A 10,444-nucleotide genomic window follows, 5' to 3' on the forward strand; every position below is an offset into this window, starting at 1 on the left:
TGCATCTCCTACAAGAAATTAACCACCCCTGAAACTCAGCCAGTGAGAAACTGTCATCACTGTACACTCTTTCCTTTTTCCAATGGACTTTCACTCAAAATAACCCCTCCCACCTTCCTCCTTCTCTTTAAAATAACATTCCTCTCCTTTGTTTATTCGACTAGCCTATGATTTTGGCTGTAGCTTGCTTGTCCCAAATTGCAATTCTTTGGTATTCCTGAGTAAACTCATTTTTTTTTGCTCGTAAAATAACTGACTTATATTTTTAAGGTTAACAGGTACAAATTTAGCAAGCTGTACACAGAACTTGTATGCTAAAAATTATGCAACACAAATGAAAGAAATCAATCAAGACCTATAAAAAAGGGAGAGATGTACCATGTTCATGGATCAGAGGACTCAGCACAGTAAAAAAGTCAGTTTTCCCAGGTTGATCTATAGGCTTAATACAATTCCTATCAAAAGAGTTTTGTAGGGGCGACTGGGTGATTCAGTTGGTTAAGCATTGGACTCTTCATGGCTCAGGTCATGATCTCATGAGTTCGTGAGTTCCAGCCCCTGCAAGGGCAAAGCCTGCTTGGGATTCTCTTTCTCTCCCTTTTTCTCTGCCCCTCCCCTGCCCACAAGCACACACACTTGTGCTCTCTCTCTCTCTCTCTCTCAAAAATAAATAAATAAATAAATAAATAAATAAATAATCTAACAAAGAGTTTTGTAGACATTGAGTGGGAGAAAATATTTGCAAACCAGTATCCAACAAAGGACTGGTATCTAGACTATATAAAGAACCCTCAAAACCCAACAGTAAAAAAGCAAAGCAAAAGTTCAATTAGCAAAAGACCTGAAGAGACATTTCACTGAAAAGGATATACAAATGGCAAGTAATTATGAATGGCTAACATCATGAGTCATTAGGAAAATACAAATTAAAGCCACAATTAAAAAACACAATGAGATACCACTACACACCTCTCAGAATGGCTAAAATAAAAAACAGTGATATCACATGATGGTGAGATTGTGGGTAACTCAGCTACTCATCCATCGCTGATAAGAATGTAAATGGTACAGCCACTGTGGAAAACAGGCTGACAGTTTCTTATAAAACTAATATGCAGTTATTATATGACTTAGCAGTTGCGCTCTCAGAATTTATTCCAGGAAAATAAAACTTATTTTCACTTTACCCAAATGTTCACAGCAGCTTACTTATGATACCTAAAAGCTGGAAATGAACTCAGATGTCTTTCAGTGAGTAAATGTTTGAGCCAGTTGCAGTGCATCCACACCATGGAGTGGGCTCAGTGGGAATGGACTGTTCATACAGGCAGCAGTTTGGGTGAATCTCAAAATAATTATGCTGAGTGGGGGGAAAATCCAAGCTCAGAAGGTTATATCCTTTATAATCTATTAACTTTAAAAATAAAACTGCCAGTTATTTTACCAGCAAAAATGTGCTTCTTTGGAAACATCAGAGAATTGCAGTCCAGGGCAAGCAACCTACTTGAAAAACCATAGGCTAGTTTGTAGAACAAAAGAGAGGAGGCTTCTTTACAGAGGAAAGGAGTTAGGAAGGCAGGAAGTCCAGCTGGGAGCTGGAAGTGTAGTGGCTTCTCATTGGCTGGGCTGTTGCAGTCTCTCATTGGGTGGGCTGTTGCTGGGGGAGAAGGAAACCTTCCTTCAGCTGGGATAATAAATTAGTATTGATAGTAGCACCAACTTAGGAGGTCCCTCCCCTCTGTTGAGTCTGCAATTAAGAGCTTCACTTGTGGAAACTCCCTATTCCGTTTTAGTGAAGTTTCTCTTTATTATTTTTCATAATTCCATTTGTTAACATTTTTGAAAAGATAAAATTTTAGAAGTGGAGAGCAGAGTGGTGGTTTTAGGCATGAGGGGGCAGGCGGGAGATGGGGTCGTCTTGGTAATGGAAATTCTCTATCTTGACTGTGGATACAGGAACCTACATGTGTGATACAGTTGTGTTAAGCTAAGTACATACATGTGGTTGTAAGTGGAACTGGAGAAATCTAAGATTGCGATTCATCAGTGTTGGTATCAAGGCTGTGATATACAGTTGTGGTTTGAAGATGTTTTCTTTGGAGAAACTGGGCAAAGCACACAATGAATCTCTTTATTACATCCTACAACTGCATCTGAATCTATAATTATCTCAAAATACGTTTAATTTTAAAAACTCACATAAGGAACCTGGTGGCTCAGTTAGTTAAGTGTCCGACTTTGGGTCAGGTGATGATCTCACAGTTTGTGAGTTCAAACCCTGCATAGGGCTCTCTGCTGTCAGTTTGGAGCCTGCTTTGGATCCTCTGTCTCCCTCTCTCTCTGCCCCTCCACTGTTCACGCACTCGAAAACTCTCTCTCTCTCTCAAATAAATAAACATTAAAAATAAAATAAAATAAAAACTCACATAGCATGGAAACCGCATTCATTTGGAGCCATTTTTCCCACTCTCACATTTTATCGAAATTATGAACAGCTATCTTCAACATAAGCATCTAAGCTTTTCATATTTTGAATCCAGATATAGCACCATCCACAGGAATGTCTTCCTGAGCTCAGAACCCATCCACACATCTTTGGGACCACCACATCTTGAAGATGCCCTTTAGTGATCTCCACCTGGTGTCTTCCTTTTGAAATGACCTTTAAAGACTTGTTTAAAATGACATTCAACACACAATTATGATGAAATCTGTTTCAGTTTTTTATCTCCTTTTTTCTTAGCCAAATACAGACTCCCATCAGCATCCCAAACTAGCATTAATCAAGATTTTTTCAGGTTACCGTGTCTTCGTTAAATAGTATCTTATTCACAATTAAGCAGTTGAGAGCAGTCCCTTTGCCAAGAATGGAGTAAAGGCAACAGCTTCTTTGCTGATGGTATCAGGAAAGAAATCTCACCTTATGTGATGAGATGGCCACAGCCCATCTTGTTCGTTTGGTTTTTACTTGGCTTTTATCTGCTCCTTTCAAGAGAAAGTCAGCTCTTTGAGGGCAGGAGCTGGTCTGTCCACAACTAAATCCCTGGAACAGGATGAAGCCAGCACACAGATGTGGGAGAAAATAGAAGCCAGCACACAGATGTGGGGTGGGTGAACTTTCTGGCCTGTCTAGCAAGTTCTCCACAGGGTAGCCCACTCCCCTGAACCCACCCTGCAGTGCACATCCTGGACAACAGCCTCTGGGCCTGTCTGCTTCCAGAAGCACACCCTCCCTTCTCAGCACCCACACCTTTAGTCATGTCCACTCCGTGTTGCTTTCCCTGAGTTCACGGCTGCTGAGGTGTGACCTCACCCTTATCCATATGGGAGGCCAATCAGGGAATCGATCCACTGAAAACAGTTTAGAAATCTGCACTGGAATGTGAACCTGTTTAGTTAAATGAACAACGCCTCTGGTCACTGTGGTCTGCACTCCAGTTGGCTCCCACCAGAGAGAAGCCTTTAGGGTTGCCACCCCTAATCTGCTCTTCTGTCCCTCTGCCACAGTCTAGGGAAGTCAGCCTGGGCGGCTCACTACATCTCAAAGTCATGACAAATATCTTCGACCCCAGCTGGCTAGCCCCTCCCAAAAAGGACTCTGGGATCCATTTTTTTCTTGCTCCTCGGACCTCTTCAGCCAAACTAAAGAAGAGGAAAGATCAGAGTTCCCACATTTGCATATGCACATACTGTGAGGTGGCCAATTTTTTGTATGTGCATGGTGCAAAGTAGCGTCTAGTATGTATATGAGAGAAGTAAGTATCTAATGCTGTTGTGCATGGCCTGATGTTCACCCATTGTGTGTGTCTGTACAGGATGGTATGCAGTGTGTGTTCATGGTACGTTATGTAAGACTGTATGGGTTTTGGTACGTGTGGTACACGATGGGTCCCTCTCTTTTACGTATATGTAATGTGAAATGCTTACCTATTTTTTTTCTGTCTGAATGGGAAAAATAAGCATCTAATTCTTTGGTGTGTAGTATGTGAAAGGTGTGTGTGTGTGTGTGTGTGTGTGTGTGTGTGTTATAAAACAAGCATGTGCTGGGGCATTTGGGTGACTCAGTCACCCAACGAAGTCACCGACTTCGACTCAGGTCATGATCTCACAGTTCATGGGTTTAAGCCCCATGTTGGGCTCTGTGCTGACAGCTACCTCAGAGCCTAGAGCCTGTTTCGGATTCTGTGTCTCCCTCTCTCTCTGACCCTCCCCTGCTCACGCTGTCTCTCTCTCTCTCAGAAAAAAAAAAAAAATATCCGTTTTGAGTCAAAGCTGTCAGCACAGAGCCTGATGCAGGGCTCGAACCCACGAATCGTGAGATCATGACCTGAGCCGAAGTCGGACGCTTAACTGACTGAGCCACCCAGGCGCCCCTAAAAAAGCTTTTAAACAAGCATGTGTTAAGTCAGAAACTGTGCTGGGTCTGAGATTTTGCTCTACCTGTAAGCTAACAAGGTAGCCTACCACAGGTCACATAAATGTGTATGTAGGAAACCTGGATCCCGGGTCAGAGGTGAAAGGCATTACCTTGTGTTGTTTCTTCTGGCTCTTATGTCCACGGGCAGGCAGGTGGCATGCACATGCAGTGGGGTGCATTTCAGGGGAACCCTGAAATAGGAAACTCTTAGTCAGGACTACTGTGACCCTCCCCATCCTGCCTTCCAGAGAGAGACCTTTTCTTCACACTGGAATGTGAGGAAATCTTCTCCAGGGAGGGGAAGGATGGGTATTTTTCCTGATTATCCTGGAATATCTCTGAGACAAACATTCCTAACTAGGCTCTAAATGACTTTGCTCTGAGGACCTGGACCATGCAGAAACGGAAACATGAGATATTCATGGAGAACTGCCTCTCAATAGGATCTACTCTCAAAAACACCTCTTCAAGTACCTCATTTTTTGTTTGTTGATATGGCATGATGAATCTTTTAGCATGGTGTTCTGAGGTGGAAAGTAAGTATTATGTGGTGTGTGTGTGTGTGCGCGTGTGTGCGTGTGTGTGTGTGTGAGGCAGGGGAGACATGAGTTTATTTGTGAGATGAGTGTTTAACCTTTTTCTCTGTATGGTTGGAATTAGTATCTCAGTTTTCTGTGTATTATATCGTATGACACTTTGTGCATGGTATGATATACTAAGCAAATTTTTCTGGTGTACATTGGAAAGGGGCGTCTGTTTGTGTAGGATGATGTATTTATTTGTGTGTGTGCTTTGAGGTCATTGCAGCCCACCTGATTGTTGTTTTGCTGGGTTTTTTCTAAATTCTTTTAAACGCTTATTCATTTTTAAGAGACAGAGACAGACAGAGCCCAAATGGGGGAGGGACAGAGAGAGAGGGAGACAGAATCCAAAGCAGGCTCCAGCTCTGAGCTGTCAGCACAGAGCCCACGGGGCTTGAAACTCATGAACCATGGGATTATGACCTGAGCTGAAGTCAGGCGCTTAACCGACTGAGCCCCCCAGGTGCCCTTGGTGGCTTCTTTTTTACCAGTCTCTGTTTTACGAGGGGATTCAGAGAGACACAGAAGTCCTACTACCGCCAGCAGCCTGCTGCAACCCATAGGGATTTTAACACAGGCAAGCACATAGAAAACAAGCGATGATCCCCATTTATGGGGTAAGTGGTAGCTTCTCTCCACCCTGCTTATCTTAACAATGTGGCCTGGCTCTTGTCCCTCGTGGTAACCCTCTGACAGCATAGACAGGTATTTGCCACTCTGTTGTGGCTGCAAGGACCCACGGTGTGCAGACTCAATTGTTTATTAATTACCTACACGTGATACCATGTGGACTGGTTCCAGTTTTTTATGTTACAAATTATGTTCCAATTAGTAGCCATGTTCACGCTTAAAATTTTTTTTTTTTGCATTTCTGCCAGTGTTTTACCAGTTTTCCCAATTTATCTTTGGGATAAATTCCTACTTGGGGCTTGCTGGGCCAAAGGACAGATGTCCACGTACTTTTGCAGGATACCGTCAATCTCTCCGCTCTTCCCACTAGCAATGTATGAGAGTCTTATCATCATATATTGGCACCGTTTAATAAGGTAACTTATCAGATGGTGAGGTTTTGTCACCCGACTAGTCAGGAGGGGCCTTAGGTGATATCTGACCATGGACCTGAGGGAGGAAGGAGCCACACGGGCATCAAGGATGGGCCATCCAGGCTTGAGATGGGAGGGCCTGGCATGTCCAGGAGAGCCATGAGGTTGGAGGAAGTGAGCTGGGGACAGCAGCCAGGGCCAGGCCTGAGTCAAGGCAGGGTTTGGCCCCAAGGCAGGACCTTAGAGGTTCAGAGCATCTGCTGGGCTGCTCATCAGCTGCTCTGTTCAGCACAGACTGGAGGCAGGCACAGAGGCTGTGGAACCAGCCCAGACAGGCTAGGTGGGCATAGGCCACGGCAGCAGCTATGGAAGCCGTAGTTGGATTAAGGCATATTTCAAGATAGAGCCAACAGGATTTCCCCAGGAATTGGATGTGAGAAAACAGAGAAAGAGAGTAATCAGGAATGAGACCAAATGTTTGTGCCCCAGTAACAGAAAAGGTAGAGTGGCTTTTGGTTGAGAGAGGAAAATAGAGGGAAGCTGGTCACCTGGGGAAGCCCAGAGGTGTGTCCTGAACCTGGTGGGAATGATATCTGCTATTTACTGGAGGGACACATTGTGCATAAACATTGGAGGGTATCCAGCATCTAGTCTGAGCTTAAAACCATGGGTGGGAGGTGGGGGGTACCTGGGTGGCTCAGTTGGTTAATCCTCAACTTCAGCTCAGGTCATGATCTCATGGTTTGTGGGTTCAAGCACTGCAGTCGGGCTCTGTGTTGACAGCTCAGAGCCTGGAGCCTGCTTTGGATTCTATGTCTCCCTCTCTCTGCCCCTCCCCACTTGTGCTCTGTCTCTCTCTCTCTCTCTCTCTCTCTCTCTCAAAAATAAATAAACATTAAAAAAAAAAAAGATATCCCAGTAGAGATGTGACTAGCCGCTTGGATAAAGAAACCCAGGGTTCAGGGTCAAGGTCTGGGATGTTGTTGCTGACAAGGTCCCAGGAGAGAGCAGGCAGGCCAGAAATCTGGTCTGCATCCTTTGAGAGAGACCTGTGGCCATGCCTCATGCACATGCTCCTGGCTCTCCTCCATTCGCAGACAGATGGCTACGGTGTCAGAGGGCACTCACATGACTTCCTGGGGTCACTGTGCCCTCTGCCCAGAGCTGATCCTGGCCTATTGTCCCCATTTTTGATGCCCAGGCCTCCACTCCAGTCTGGGTCAACCTAGCTACCATTTCACTGGAAAATAGAAGCAGCTGGATGAGATGGTGCACAAACCCCACTTCCTGCAGCGGGGCTACCTCTTGCAGTGTGAAGGGCTGCCACAGCCCCCTCTCCGGATCTGGTCCCTGGTCCCAGGTGAGAACCTGGGCTCAGGCAGCCTTACCTCTCTCCAGCGTGGTCAGCCTCCCCCTGCACTGCACCAGTACCACCAAGGCTCCATACCAAACATAAAACAGCCCTCTAGTTCCAGAAGCTCCTCCACAGCAAACCACCTGGAAAAGTTGTCTCTATTTACCCTCTTCCCTTGAGCCCACCACGACCCAATGTTTACCCCTACAATGCATCGACATTCTACTGGCCGAGGCCCAGAAGCATCTCACTCCCTTTGCTCCTTTCAGAAGCTGACCAGACATCACTCCTTCTCCCCAGCTTGCTCAATCTCAGTCTTTCTTACTGGATCCACCTGGACTTGCTGATTTTTCCACGTGAGCATGGAGTTCAGTCCCCCATCCCTCACTCACTCCTTTGACCAGCTCATCCACCTCCGGACACTGCAAACTCACACTGTACAGCAGCCGCCTGGGAGCCTAATGGACCTTACAGCTACACTCGCGACCCCACCCTCATGTGCTCCATCGCCTGCCCACACTGTCAGCAGCTGCCCATCTCCCAGTTGTTCCCCCTCCCCACCCCTGCCTCTTCTCAGGCTGATCCCCCAGCAGTGCACAGTTCCTCTCCTCCAGGGCACCACGTGCCTCCCGCTCTGGGCCTGCCAGACAGACAAAGCACAGCCAGAAGGAGGCTTTACAATGCCAGCGCCATCACCCCTCTGCTCATAACACCCAGGGGCCCCTCCCTCTGACCTCATCTCCTGCCTCCTCATGCCCCATTCCCTCGGGCTTCCACGCTGGCTCCCTTCAATCTCCCCACTCTGCAGCTTGGTGCTGGCAGGACATCTTCCCTGTGAACCCCAGATATTTGCAGGGCTGTTACCTCTGTGTTCCTACTCTATGGCGCTTTCCCTCTGTCCCTTCCGTGCCCATCCAGCCTATTGTAATTAACAGTCACTGCCTCCTGGAACCAGCTTATCTGGCTCCCACGTTATATCCGTTACTTTTTCCTGTTATTGCCCCCTTCCTGCTAAGGTGTGAACCCCAAGAAGGGGTGGACGTCACGCTCCAGGGCAGGGCCTGCGCAAGGGTGGACACACAGAGTTTCAGGGTCAGCCCCGCTGCCCACTGTCCGGGGGCACAGTGTCTGTGTGCAGGCCCCCGGCTCCTGCCTGGCGCACGGAGAGCTCTCGCTGCTACGTCCCAGGAAGGCCTGGATCGCAAGAACGAGACGGACTCCGCCAGAGGAAAGCCCTAGCCAGGTCCTGGAGCTGGAGTCAGCGTCAGTGGCCTGCTGAGTCCAGCGTAGAGCGAGACTCGTCCCGCAGACCACACCCTCTTGGTCCATGGCCCCTCTGGCCCCGCCCCACAAGCCCCGCCTCCGCTGCGGNTCAGCCTAGCCTTGCACGAACGCGCCTGCGCCTCATGACCACGCCCCTGTCACGCCCTCAGGCCACGCCCCACCCAGATCCCGCCCCCTCCCGGCTGCGGGGTGGGAGCCTGGCGGACAATGCGCATGCTCCATGTGCGGCGCCCCCGACTCGCCGCTCGGCTCCGCTCGGGCATTTCCGCCTCTTTGTTTTAAACTCCGGACGGGTTTTTTTCTCCTGCTCTTGGGGGGGACCAGGAGGGAGCGGCACCCCCCTCCCGCTCCCGGCGCTGCCCCCGCGTGCGCCCCGCTCGCCCGCAGCCGAGACGGCAGGTCAGTGAGTCCTCACCCCGCCTGGCCTGGCCCGAGGCGCCCGCTCCTCAGGCCTCGGCCTCGGCCCGTGTGCGGGCCCCTGAGGCTCGGAACCCTGGCCCGCGCCCCTGCGCCCCTCGTCGGCCCGGCCCGCGGAGCCCCGACACCTCTGGGCAGGCCCTGGGCGCGGGCGCAACCCACGGGGTCGGGACCCCGGGCGGGTCGCGGGGAAGGGCCAGACCGCAGGACGGGTCACCCGGGGAGGGACCAAGGAGGACTGGACCCCGGGACGGGTCAGCGGGGAAGGCCAGACCGCAGAACTGCTCACCGAGGAGGGCCAGACCTCATACCCACCAGACGGGGACCAGGAAGCGCTGGACCCTGAGATAGGTCACCAAGGAGAGTTCAACCCTGGGATGGGTCATCCAAGAGGGTCCAACCCCAGCACGGGTCACCAAGGAGGATTGGATTCCCTGAGACTCGACAGGAACCAGAGACGGCTGGACTTGGTGACAGGTCACTGAGGAGGGCCAGCCCCCAGGATGTGGTAGGATCTAGTGAGGGCTGGGACACTAGGCTGGGTTCCTAAGGAGGGCCAGAACGCCGAGACTGGTCCCAAAGAGGGCTGGCATCCTGGAGTAGTCCTGTGAGCACTTCTGAGACCCTGAGACAGCCCCTTCTGAGTGGGAGGCCTGACCCTGGGACCTGCCATGAGCAGGGTTCATCCCGTGTGACAGGCTCCGGGGATGACCGGGGCCCCAGGTAGGTCGTTTAGGAGTACCTGGATGCTGGAACAGGACCATCTCAGGGAGAGCCAGGACACGGATGAGGGCTGGAGCGTGGACACAGGTCCCTGCCAGAACTCCTGAGCAAGTCAGTGGGATTTACCCAGATCCCAAGAGCAGACTACAAGGAAAGCTGCGACCCTAAGCCAGCCCCCCCGGGGGTGGGACCCCTGGGGCAGGATCCAGAGGTGTCCTTAATGTGCCCATTCTACTCAACTGGACCCACCTGCTGTGAAGCCTTGGGGGCATGAGGGATCCTGGTTGCCTGAGCCCCACAAGTGCAAACCTCCCTGAGGCCCCTGAGCACCCTGGTATTATGAGCACCTGGGCAGGCCCCACAGACCTGACCTTCAGCAGATGCCGCTTGGCTGCCCAGGGGCACGTGTGAGGCTGGGTCAGGGTCTGTCCTCTTCCCTCTAGGGATTCAAGTGGAGCTCCTAGTCCCCATTGGCTATATGCTCCCAGTGCCCACTCCCCAGATCCAAAAAGCTGTCTCCTACCCTATTCTTCCAGCCTCTACTGCATGGCTGCTGTTCTTTCCTTGTAGTCAGTGTCTGTCACCTTCAACCACTTCTGGCCTCCTCTCCCTCCGTTGGTGGAGG

The sequence above is a fragment of the Crocuta crocuta genome, unplaced genomic scaffold, assembly GCF_008692635.1.
Source record: "Crocuta crocuta isolate KB4526 unplaced genomic scaffold, BGI_CrCroc_1.0 scaffold179, whole genome shotgun sequence".
Lineage (NCBI taxonomy): Eukaryota > Metazoa > Chordata > Mammalia > Carnivora > Hyaenidae > Crocuta > Crocuta crocuta.